Source organism: Bombina bombina, chromosome 3 (genome assembly GCF_027579735.1).
Source record: "Bombina bombina isolate aBomBom1 chromosome 3, aBomBom1.pri, whole genome shotgun sequence".
Classification (NCBI taxonomy): domain Eukaryota; kingdom Metazoa; phylum Chordata; class Amphibia; order Anura; family Bombinatoridae; genus Bombina; species Bombina bombina.
The window spans coordinates 551,349-562,439 of record NC_069501.1 but is presented as its reverse complement, the minus strand read 5'-3'; the positions used below and the strand labels follow the sequence as shown (position 1 = coordinate 562,439).

Sequence of the window (11,091 nt, the reverse complement as noted above, 5' to 3'; positions counted from 1 at the left end):
ATTTATTAATAAAATCAGCACACACACGTTCATCGTCTAAAAGAGTAGTGTTTAATTTCCAATATGTGGGTTTACGTTTAAAATCAACAGGCAATTCTAAAACACATTTTAGCAGCTTATGGTCAGATAAAACATTTTCACATAAAACACACGACGCCACTTTAAAAACCTTTGATACAAAAATAAAATCAATACGCGACTTAACTGATGCACTCCCCCAGGTAAAACCATCACCCACACTCCCACTCACTCTCCACACATCCTGTAAACGCACATCCTCAATCATACCCTTCAACAGACTCGCTGACCCATCCAATCTCTCACTTGTAGCAACACTCTCACGCTTCTCCCCAGGCCACACACAGTTAAAATCACCCCCTAAAATCAAAGGCTCATTGCCCGCTAAAAATAAACTTAAAACCCTAAAAAACTCCACTCTCTCTTTCTTACATGTAGGGGCATACACACAAACAGATTTAAAAGATAAATTATAAAAGCTAACATACCCAATTAAAAGCCTACCAGGAATTATCTCATCATAACCCTTAATCTTAAAAGCACTATTCCCAAATAAAATACCTACCCCAACATTCTTGTTTTCATTCCCACCCGACCATAAAGATGGGCCTTTACACCAACTTTTTTCTAAAATATTTATATCAAATCCTTTATCAATATTACATTCTTGCAAAAAAGTTATATCATTATTTTCATTACACAAAAAATCACACAGAGTGGCCCTTTTTATCGGGCTCTTACAACTCCGCGTATTTAAAGATGCTATACGTAACATCTAAAAAGGTGGAACAGAAACGCTTCTGTTACGCATACCGCACCGGACCCTGCTCCTCAGACAAAGCGTCACTGGATGCAGGGCTGGTTCCACCTTCCATAGCAGGCACCGAACTATCATCGATCCTGAGACCGCCCTCTGAAAAGTCCTCAATAATGATGGGTGAATCCACACGCTTACGGGAAGGAGACATGTCTTCAATAATGCAGGCAGTACCCTTCAAAGGATGATCTTCCTGCAGTGGTGGAGTTTGAAGACTTGACTCCTCATGTGTCAAAACCGAAAATAAATTGACACTGTGGAAACCGCTAAAATTCATAGCAACACCAGCAGATGATTCTACCTCCGAATCGGACAAATCAGCAGAAAAGGATGTAGGAAACTCCCTTTCCACCTCCTCATCATCTGCCACGGCAATTGAATAGTTCACTGCTTTCTTCCCCATTATTTTTAAAGACTTCTTCCTACTCTGGGAACCGACTTTCTTCATAGGAGAAGTCAAAACCTTCTTCCCAGCCTTTTTCCCAACTTTAGGAAGGGCCCTCTTGGTAGGCAAAACTTTTGATACACTTGGGGGAGCAACAACCTCAGTGTCAATAACCATAGAACTGGATAAGCCTGTGCTCATCCCAGCAGCATTGGGGCATTCAACCCCCTCCACTTGCTTAGAAACAATGGTCTCAACAGGTACAGTTTTCACAGGCTGTTGCTCAGCCCCCTTACTGGGAGCTACTATAGGAGCTTTCTTAGTCTCCCATCTGCGCCGTTGTGGACAAGCACAAAATTCATGCCCAGATTCTTTACAAATATCGCATTTCCGTTCCATACAGTCTTTGCTCTCATGGCCTGTCTTCATACAAAAACGGCAAACCTGACTTTTACGGCAAAGAAATTGTGTCATGGCCATACACTAGGCACTTTCGACAGAACAGGGGCATCTGATTAAAAAAAAGGAATCCCCTGTTATTGCCTATAGAAAACACAGGAGGGGGTCTACGAAAACCCCCAAACTCTCCAAGGTCAGATTTGAAAGTGACCAGAAACCTTCGTTTCCCAGTCCACACATTGAATTTGTTCAGGATCTTACCCTTAATTTCTACTTTTGAACAATAACCCTCAAGAAACAGAACAATTTCTTGCACACTCACATGAGGGTTATACATGTGCACCACCAGTAGTTTTTCCGGGCTACCAAACAAAGGGGTAATAGTCACCCCTGCCATAAGAGCATGACTATGAAAAATCCGGGCTTTTTCTAAAACAAGATTAGCAAGCCCTTCATTCCTCATGGATAAATAAAAAAAAACCCTCCGTTGAAATTCTTGGAAGCACATGAAATCTGAGAAAGGTAAACCAAAAAGGTCACTCACCAGCATCTTTTGAATAAAGTCACCATCTTTCTCCACCATGTACTTCTCAGCAATTTGGACACGAAGCGTGTCCATTGGACGAAATCCTGATGAACGACTCCGGAAACCTCCACCACTGCCACCAGCAAAGGCTCCACTGCCACCAGGATCTTCACCTCCTCCATGATCAGGTCCCTGATCTTCCGTCTCCTTCCCACGAACACCACCAGACTCCTCCATCTCTCTCCGATCTTCCTCCAACTCCAAAACAATCGACTTTCTTCCTCCTCCTCCGATAGATGCTGCCATAATGGCAACTGGGGATCGCAACCGGACGTCTCAGATAGCTGTCCCCCCAATAGCAGCAGGTGGTGCACCCGAAGGAAACACCACCAGGCCGAGGGGACAGGTTCTTCAACTCCTAATGGCTCAGACACTTGATCTGAGCCAAAAGGCCGAGAAGCGATAACCGCAACGCTCTTGTCTGGGACGCCGCACGCTCAGAGCACTCACTCTGCCTCGGGGAGACAGGGCAGCACTCCAATGCTAACCACTAATCACACCATTGCAAATCCAAAAGCAGCAGCAAATAACAACACATGGCTAGGCCAGACAAAAAACACAACTAGATAACCACAAAATAATCTGCTTTAGGAGAAAAAACAGCAGCGGCGACCAGGAACCTGCTGCTGCTGCCTCCTGACTACTGGACAGAGAGCTGCTCTCCAATTTGCATGGCTCCGCCTCCTCCACCCTCCCCCGAAAACAGCCCCCCTCCTTCCCCCCGCCATCGTCGGAGCTGCACTCCGCAGACACACAGAAAGGCGTCAAAGCCACCGGGCTGGCAGATCAGGCTGATTGGACCGAGTAGCTGCTGCTGCTGCTGCTACTGGATCTTGTGGGCCTAGCTGCCTGCCTGCCTGCCTGCCTGTCTAGCTCGATAGCTAGCTAGCTAGCTAGCTAGCAAGCAGGCTCAACTCTATTTTTTAAAACTTCCCTGTCCAGGCACCACCAGGGGGAGAACGAAGCACACAGACAACATTGACAGCTCCAAAGACTTTTATTGTCTGCCAAGAAGGAGAGATAGATAGATAGATAGATAGATAGATAGATAGAAAGATAGAAAGATAGAAAGATAGAAAGAAAGAAATTATTAGTAAACACATCAATAAAGCAAGAAATGGACACATCAAAATACATACAAAATGAGGAACCACAGAAATAAATCAATCAATCAATCAATAAATAAATAAATAAATAAATACATAAATTAATAAATAGAGAGAACAAGAAAAAATTATAAATGAATGCATGCATTTACACAGCAATACATAGATTGGGGAAGAAATGCTCATCAAATGAAGAATGAACACAAAAGGATAGCAAACACGTCGCCTCGCCAGCTTAATACCGTTTCCTAGGCTTTTTTGGCCCGGCACACAAGGGGTTAACAAGAATCCGAAATGAAATCAAGCAGGCAGGAAAGCAGCTCGTCGATGAGGCTTTCTTCCAAAAATCTGCTGCTGCAGCAGCAGCTCATTTCGGCTTCTGGTTGTTGTATGGATGAGGAGGATTATTCTGTTTTTGTCACACAGCAAAAGAGAGGGGTGCACCGGTCCTGGAGGTACTGCAATACCAGGTCAATGCGTGGAGTGGACAGAGCAAGCTCTTCTTCCATCTCCCTGTTTCAAAAATCCATTTAATATATGGCACCCAGATAGGGCGCGTATCAGATATTAAACTGATAAGAGCAGATTATTTTTTTTTTTGTGTTTTTATTGAAAAGTTTCTTTTTTACAGAATAAAAACAAATAAAAAACATAATAAAATACAGTACAAACAATAATACATACAAAAAAAAACCATAATCCAACCCCAAAAAATCTTTATTAAACCTCAACACCTCTCCCTAAACAAACAAAACATTCTAAACCATCCCTATTTCTTCAAAATCCTTCGTCCAATTGAAAAGAAGATGACGTCACATCTGAAAAAAACAAAATAGAAAATCAAAAAATGATCATATGTGACCAAGAATCAGGTTTCCATATTACCTTTGCCTCATTCTCATCAACACTTTTGTCAAGTAAATAATAAGTATAAGCAGTGCTTAAAGTTAAACCAACACACTCTTTAACAGATAAATTTTCTTTTTTAAATAACAATAAATTCCTAACTTTCCATAAAGTTAACTTTGTACAATTTATTAGTTGCCAAGAAACACAATCAGATTTTTTAGACAAAGTAAACTTAGAACCAAACATAATATCCTGAAAAGATAAAATAGTTAATCCCCCTATCTCTTTAAACAAAGGAAGAAGGGCCTGCCAGACTTGCTTAACATACACACACCCATAAAGGAGATGAAAAACATTTTCAGGGGCAGCACAATTTTCCCTGGGACATTTAGCTGAAGAAATAAGACCTCTCCTATACTGAAATTCCCGAGTTGGAATACATTCATGGACAGCTGTCCAAGCGATGTCCTTCTGATCATTACACAATACCTTGGATGAAACCTTCTTCCAAACTTCTCTAGATTGGATTTCAGAGAAGCGACCTACTGGCAAAACAGGAGAGACAGACTGTACATGATTAGATAACTTCCTTTGGTCAGAAACAATCAAAAGAGGCAAATTACCAATATTACACACCTGAATAATCTTACCTAAAACAGAATAAAATTTCAAAGGATCAAACCTAACAGGAAAACAATGCGAAATAGATACCCAACCATACCTGCGCAAAAGCGAACCCACATGGTATCTAATGAATGCAGCCACCTTACTCTGCTTGTTTGCAGTCCTTACAACATAAGAGAAAAACTTCAGAAAAATAAAATGAAAAAGATTTGGAAAATCCTTCCCACCATGAAGTTTAGATTGACATAACTTTTCCCTACTTAACTTGTCCATTTTTGAACACCAAAAAAAATAAAATAAAGGTTTGACAATACGCTTTAACCACAAGGAATTAGGAGGAAAAACCAAACAACTAAACAAAATAATGGGCAACAAAACGGCCTTAATTACCATTATTTTCCCCTCCATTGATAATTCCCTTAATCTCCAAAAATTGCAATTAGACTCCACCTTACTAATTACATTTGACCAATTATCCTGACCAATTAAACACTGATCAAAGAAAATTCCAAAAACTTTAACCTTATCCCTCCGTACCTCAACATCACAGGGCAAATCGTCACTCCATCTCCCGAATACCATACAAACAGTCTTCTGCATATTGAGCCGAAGGCCAGAACCTGCAGAAAAAATCCTAGCCAATAACAGACATCTGTGAATACTAGCATAGGATGAACACACCACATTTACATCATCCATGTAAGCTATACATTTCACTTGACTACCACTATGTCCCGGAATAAAAATCCCTTTAATAATCTTATCTGAACGGATATTTATCAAAAAGGCCTCAAGGGCACATATAAACAAAATCGGGGACATAGGGCAGCCCTGCCTTACCCCAGATCTTAAAGGGAAAGCCTTACCCACATGTCCGTTTATTTGCAGCCTGCTCATCCCATCTGCATACAACCACTTCACCTGCTGAACCAGTATAGGAGAGAAACCCATGCACTCTAAAACAGAGAATAAAAAATCATGTGAGAGCATATCAAATGCTTTTTCAAAGTCAAAGCTTAACAAAGCCACAGGTTGTTTTCTGTCCTGACAAGATAACAGAGTGTCCCTTAACAAAACAAGGCTGTCTAAAATATTCCTGCCGGGCACTGCACAGGACTGGTCATCCCTAATTATGAACTGTAACACTGTTTGCATCCTGTTTGCAATAACTTTGGCCATTAGTTTGTAATCACAGTTCATGAGCGTGATAGGCCTCCAGTTCTTTAAATTATCTTTAGGCCCTTTTTTATAAACCAGAGTGACAACACCTTCCTTAAAGGAATCAGGAATATTCCCAGATTCCAAACACTCAGAACAAACCAATAAAAAGTCAGATTTAATTAACTCCCAAAAGGTTTTATAGAACTCATAAGGGAGACCGTCAATGCCTGGGGACTTAAAGTTCTTACTGTCATCCACAGCAGCCTTGAGTTCAGCTTCTGAAAAGGGAACACAAAAATCATTAATTTTATCAACAGGGACACAATCAACAATCCCTTTAAGTAAAGATTGCTTACAATCCTCATCCAAATGTTTAACAGAATACAGATCTTTATAAAAACCAGAAGCAAGCTGTAACATGCCCTCATTAGAGACAACATCCTTATCACCATCTGACAAAGACGTCATACCACTTCTCTGAAATGACTTTTTGAAAAAATATCGGGTACATTTTTCTCCCTCCTCCACATGCTTTATCCTAGACTGAAAAATAATATTCTTACCCAACCTCTCAATTTCTTTCTTAATATTACTTCTGACCTTAAGTAATTCTGCATCAACATCAAAACCATTTTCTTTCATTCTATATAACCACTGCAACCTTACTTGCAAATCATAATAAACCCTTTTCTTCTCACGGGCTTTAATCTTACTCCACTTCTCAAAAAAAACCCTAACTTCCTTTTTGACCATCACCCACCAATATACAATGGATGAAAAAAACTTTTTTAAATACTGTAGACTCTTATATAACTTGACAAAGTTACCAACAATAGTTTCATCCTTTAACAAAGAAGAGTTGAGTTTCCAAATGCCCTTACCCCTCCCTTCTACCTTCACACTAAGAGAAACACAAACAATTTTATGATCCGAAAATATATTGTCTAATAAAACTGCTTGCTGAGGGACAAACATTGGGGAACAAAAAACATAATCCAGTCTGGACTGAGAATCAGCACGCCTCCAGGTATAACCAGGGTCAGTAGAATGAACCATTCTCCATACATCAGACAGACCTTTATCTTCCACAATCCCTGCAAGAACCCTAGAGGTAACATCCAAAGAACTCACCCCTCTTTTACGTTTCCTCCCCTCCGCCTCCAACACAGTATTGAAATCCCCAGCTAAAATATTAGTGTCTGATCTTAAACAAAAACGAAGGGATTCAAACAAAGATAACCTGTCTTGTTTAAGGGGAGAAGCATAAACATTTGTAATATTAATAGGGACATTCCTAAAAATGGCTCTAACAAATAAAGCTCTTCCTGGTACAATTTCATGAGAACTTAAAATGTCACAGTCTTTACCATTAAAGAGAATGGCCACCCCAGCAGCCCTGTTGTCATCACCTCCCGACCATATTGAAGGTCCATATTTCCACTCCTTCTGAAAAGAAATATAGTCAGGAGATGAAGACAAGGCACACTCTTGCAAACAGATAATGTGAATTCCTAACGTAGCTAAAAAAGCTAAAAGAGCAAGCCTGCGTGCCTTTGATTTAATAGCACGCACATTAAAGGAGGCAACTTTAATATCCATGATAAAAATAAAAAAGTTACAACCTCTTTACATTTAACTCACAAGCAGGAGACATAACATCAGATATATCATCATCAATTTCACAATTACCCCCTGAAGAAGCATCATCAGCAATAATCATAGACCCTTCAGCCACAGGAGAGGAGAAACTTCCAATGACTTCATTAACATTTATGTCCTTAGGAGAAGGAAAGCTTTCAATCAATGCTGAGTCATCTGTAACATTCTGAGAAGGAGGACTTATAGCAAGAGCAGATCCCCACACAGCCTGTTGGGAGGAGAAACTTCCAAACTGAGTAGAGACATTGTCAGTCATCTGACCAAGATTCCCTGATGTTGAACTTCCTTCACCTGCAGAACCACAAACAGTTCCACAAGAGGGGAGAATATCTCCAGGCTTACCTCGGACTTCAGGAGCAAAGGACAAAACAGACCCAACGTCTGCACTGGATTCCAAACAAATTCCATCATCAGCTTCCATTACTTTCTGCCTCTTTCCAGGAGTGATCATATCCACAAGAGAATCTCCTTCATCAATATCAGAAAGACCTCCCTCCATAGGCACTTGAGCACACGGAATGCTTGATACATCTGAAACAGAAGATAAAGGCATAACATCCCTCTCCAGGTCAGGGGTCACACCAACATTACCTGAAACAGCATCTCTGCCCGCCACAGTTAACACTCTGGGCTCCGCTGAACAGGCACCATCCTTGCTATCTTCACTGGGTTTTAAAGAACCAGACCTCGATTTCTTCCATCTGATATTTCTCCCCTCCCTCTTTTCACGCTGTGGTTTTGATGCAACACCTGCTGAAGGAACAGAGGAACCAACAGACATACCCTCAGAACAGGCATCAACTCCACTACCTGTAGAACGAATATCATCATCATCCTCTGCCTCCGAACTGACAGGAAAATAATCTGACTCCTCCGCTGTAACTTGCTTCTCAGCATCAGATTTCCTCACCATACTGGCATAAGAAGGTTTTGTTTTTCTAGGACAATCACTGAAAAGATGCTCAAGAGAATGACACAAATGACATTTTTTAACATCACATTCATTAGTGGCATGAGTATCACATTGGCAATTGGTACAATATTTTTTCACACATTCTTCAAACTTGTGACCATATACCATACATCTCCTGCAGAAATTAGCTTGCCCCTTATAGTACACTCTACCTTTATTAGCTCCTATAAAAATCACCATAGGAGGGGACAAGATACCATTAAAGGAGGACTCATCCTTCCTAAACTGAACACGATAAATCCGTTTCCCATTCCAAATACCTTGCTCATTTAAGACTTTCTTCACAAAAACTACTTTAGAACAATAGATTTTCAAATATTTATCAATATCATCATCCAACACATAAGGATTGTACATATGAAGTGTTAGGATAATATCTTCATCCCTGTACATCATTTCACAATAAATCCCATCAGAAGCAAAACTTTTAACATGTGTCTTATACAGATTCCTAAAATTATAAGCACTACTCCTTGAGGCAAAGGTAACATCGATAAAACCCAACTTAGCAAAATCTTGACTGCAAAAGAAATCCTCAATTCTATATTTCATCAGGCCAAAAAGGAATTTATCAAACAGAAATTTTTCTGTCACACGGCCCCTAGCAGCATCGGCTATGTGAAACCTTACCGTATTACGGGAGGTAGTAAAAAATCGCGTCCCCTTAGGACCTGATGAAAATTTAGAATCCGCCATCACCAGGAAAGGTAAACTACCCCCAATAGCAACAAGGATCCCAATCCCCCCAAAAAATAAAAAGGGGGAAGGGATCCGAGGTCGAGGGAGCAGATCCTCACCTATACACAGAGGGGGGGGGGAGAAAAAACAAACAAACAAACCCACGGCTACCGATCGCACCTCGTTTGCAATAGGTTATGCCCCTCACCCAATAGCAGCAGTGCCCCAACCCCGAAGGGAAGGGGCAACAGGCCGAGTGAGGGGGTCCTGTAGCACCTCCTGGCAAAGACAGCAAAAACAAAATTACCCACTGATCTTTGCCAAAAGGCCGAGAAGCGATAACGCTACGCTCTTGTCTGGGACGCCGCACGCTCAGAGCACTCCCTCTGCCTCGGGGAGACAGGGCAGCACTCCAATGCTAACCACTAATCACACCATTGCAAATCCAAAAGCAGCAGCAAATAACAACACATGGCTAGGCCAGACAAAAAACACAACTAGATAACCACAAAATAATCTGCTTTAGGAGAAAAAGCAGCAACGGCGACCAGGAACCTGCTGCTGCTGCCTCCTGACTACTGGACAGAGAGCTGCTCTCCAATTTGCATGGCTCCGCCTCCTCCACCCTCCCCCGAAAACAGCCCCCCTCCTTCCCCCCACCATCGTCGGAGCTGCACTCCGCAGACACACAGAAAGGCGTCAAAGCCACCGGGCTGGCAGATCAGGCTGATTGGACCGAGTAGCTGCTGCTGCTGCTGCTGCTGCTACTGGATCTTGTGGGCCTAGCTGCCTGCCTGTCTAGCTCGATAGCTAGCTAGCTAGCTAGCTAGCAAGCAGGCTCAACTCTATTTTTTAAAACTTCCCTGTCCAGGCACCACCAGGGGGAGAACGAAGCACACAGACAACATTGACAGCTCCAAAGACTTTTATTGTCTGCCAAGAAGGAGAGATAGATAGATAGAAAGATAGAAAGATAGAAAGATAGAAAGAAAGAAATTATTAGTAAACACATCAATAAAGCAAGAAATGGACACATCGAAATACATACAAAATGAGGAACCACAGAAATAAATAAATCAATCAATCAATAAATAAATAAATACATAAATACATAAATTAATAAATAGAGAGAACAAGAAAAATTATAAATGAATGCATGCATTTACACAGCAATACATAGATTTGGGAAGAAATGCTCATCAAATGAAGAATGAACACAAAAGGATAGCAAACACGTCGCCTCGCCATCTTAATACCGTTTCCTAGGCTTTTTTGGCCCGGCACACAAGGGGTTAACAAGAATCCGAAATGAAATCAAGCAGGCAGGAAAGCAGCTCGTCGATGAGGCTTTCTTCCAAAAATCTGCTGCTGCAGCAGCTCATTTCGGCTTCTGGTTGTTGGGATGAGGATGATGATTCTGTTTTTGTCACACAGCAAAAGAGAGGGGTGCACCGGTCCTGGAGGTACTGCAATACCAGGTCAATGCGTGGAGTGGACAGAGCAAGCTCTTCTTCCATCTCCCTGTTTCAAAAATCCATTTAATATATGGCACCCAGATAGGGCGCGTATCAGATATTAAACTGATAAGAACAGATACTACACTTGATCTTAGCCAAAAGGCCGAGAAGCGATAACGCTACGCTCTTGTCTGGGACGCCGCACGCTCAGAGCACTCAAATGCTAACCACAAATCACACCATTGCAAATCCAAAAGCAGCAGCAGCAGCAGCAAATAACAACACATGGCAGGCTGCTAGGCCAGGCACAAAACACAACTACATTACAACAAAATAATCTGCTTCAGGAGAAAAAGCAGCAGCAGCGACCAGGAACCTG

General features: G+C 41.5%; 2 non-coding genes across 2 annotated transcripts; both read right to left on the bottom strand.

Moving 5' to 3' along the window:
* Positions 1 to 3,744: 3,744 nt before the first annotated feature.
* On the bottom strand, positions 3,745 to 3,932 carry LOC128655011 (U2 spliceosomal RNA). Its single transcript, XR_008401616.1, has one exon. It is a non-coding gene; the product is annotated as a U2 spliceosomal RNA (small nuclear RNA).
* A 6,764-nt stretch (positions 3,933 to 10,696) lies between these two features.
* Positions 10,697 to 10,887, bottom strand: LOC128654922 (U2 spliceosomal RNA). Its single transcript, XR_008401561.1, has one exon. It is a non-coding gene; the product is annotated as a U2 spliceosomal RNA (small nuclear RNA).
* Between the last annotated feature and the right edge of the window lie 204 nt (positions 10,888 to 11,091).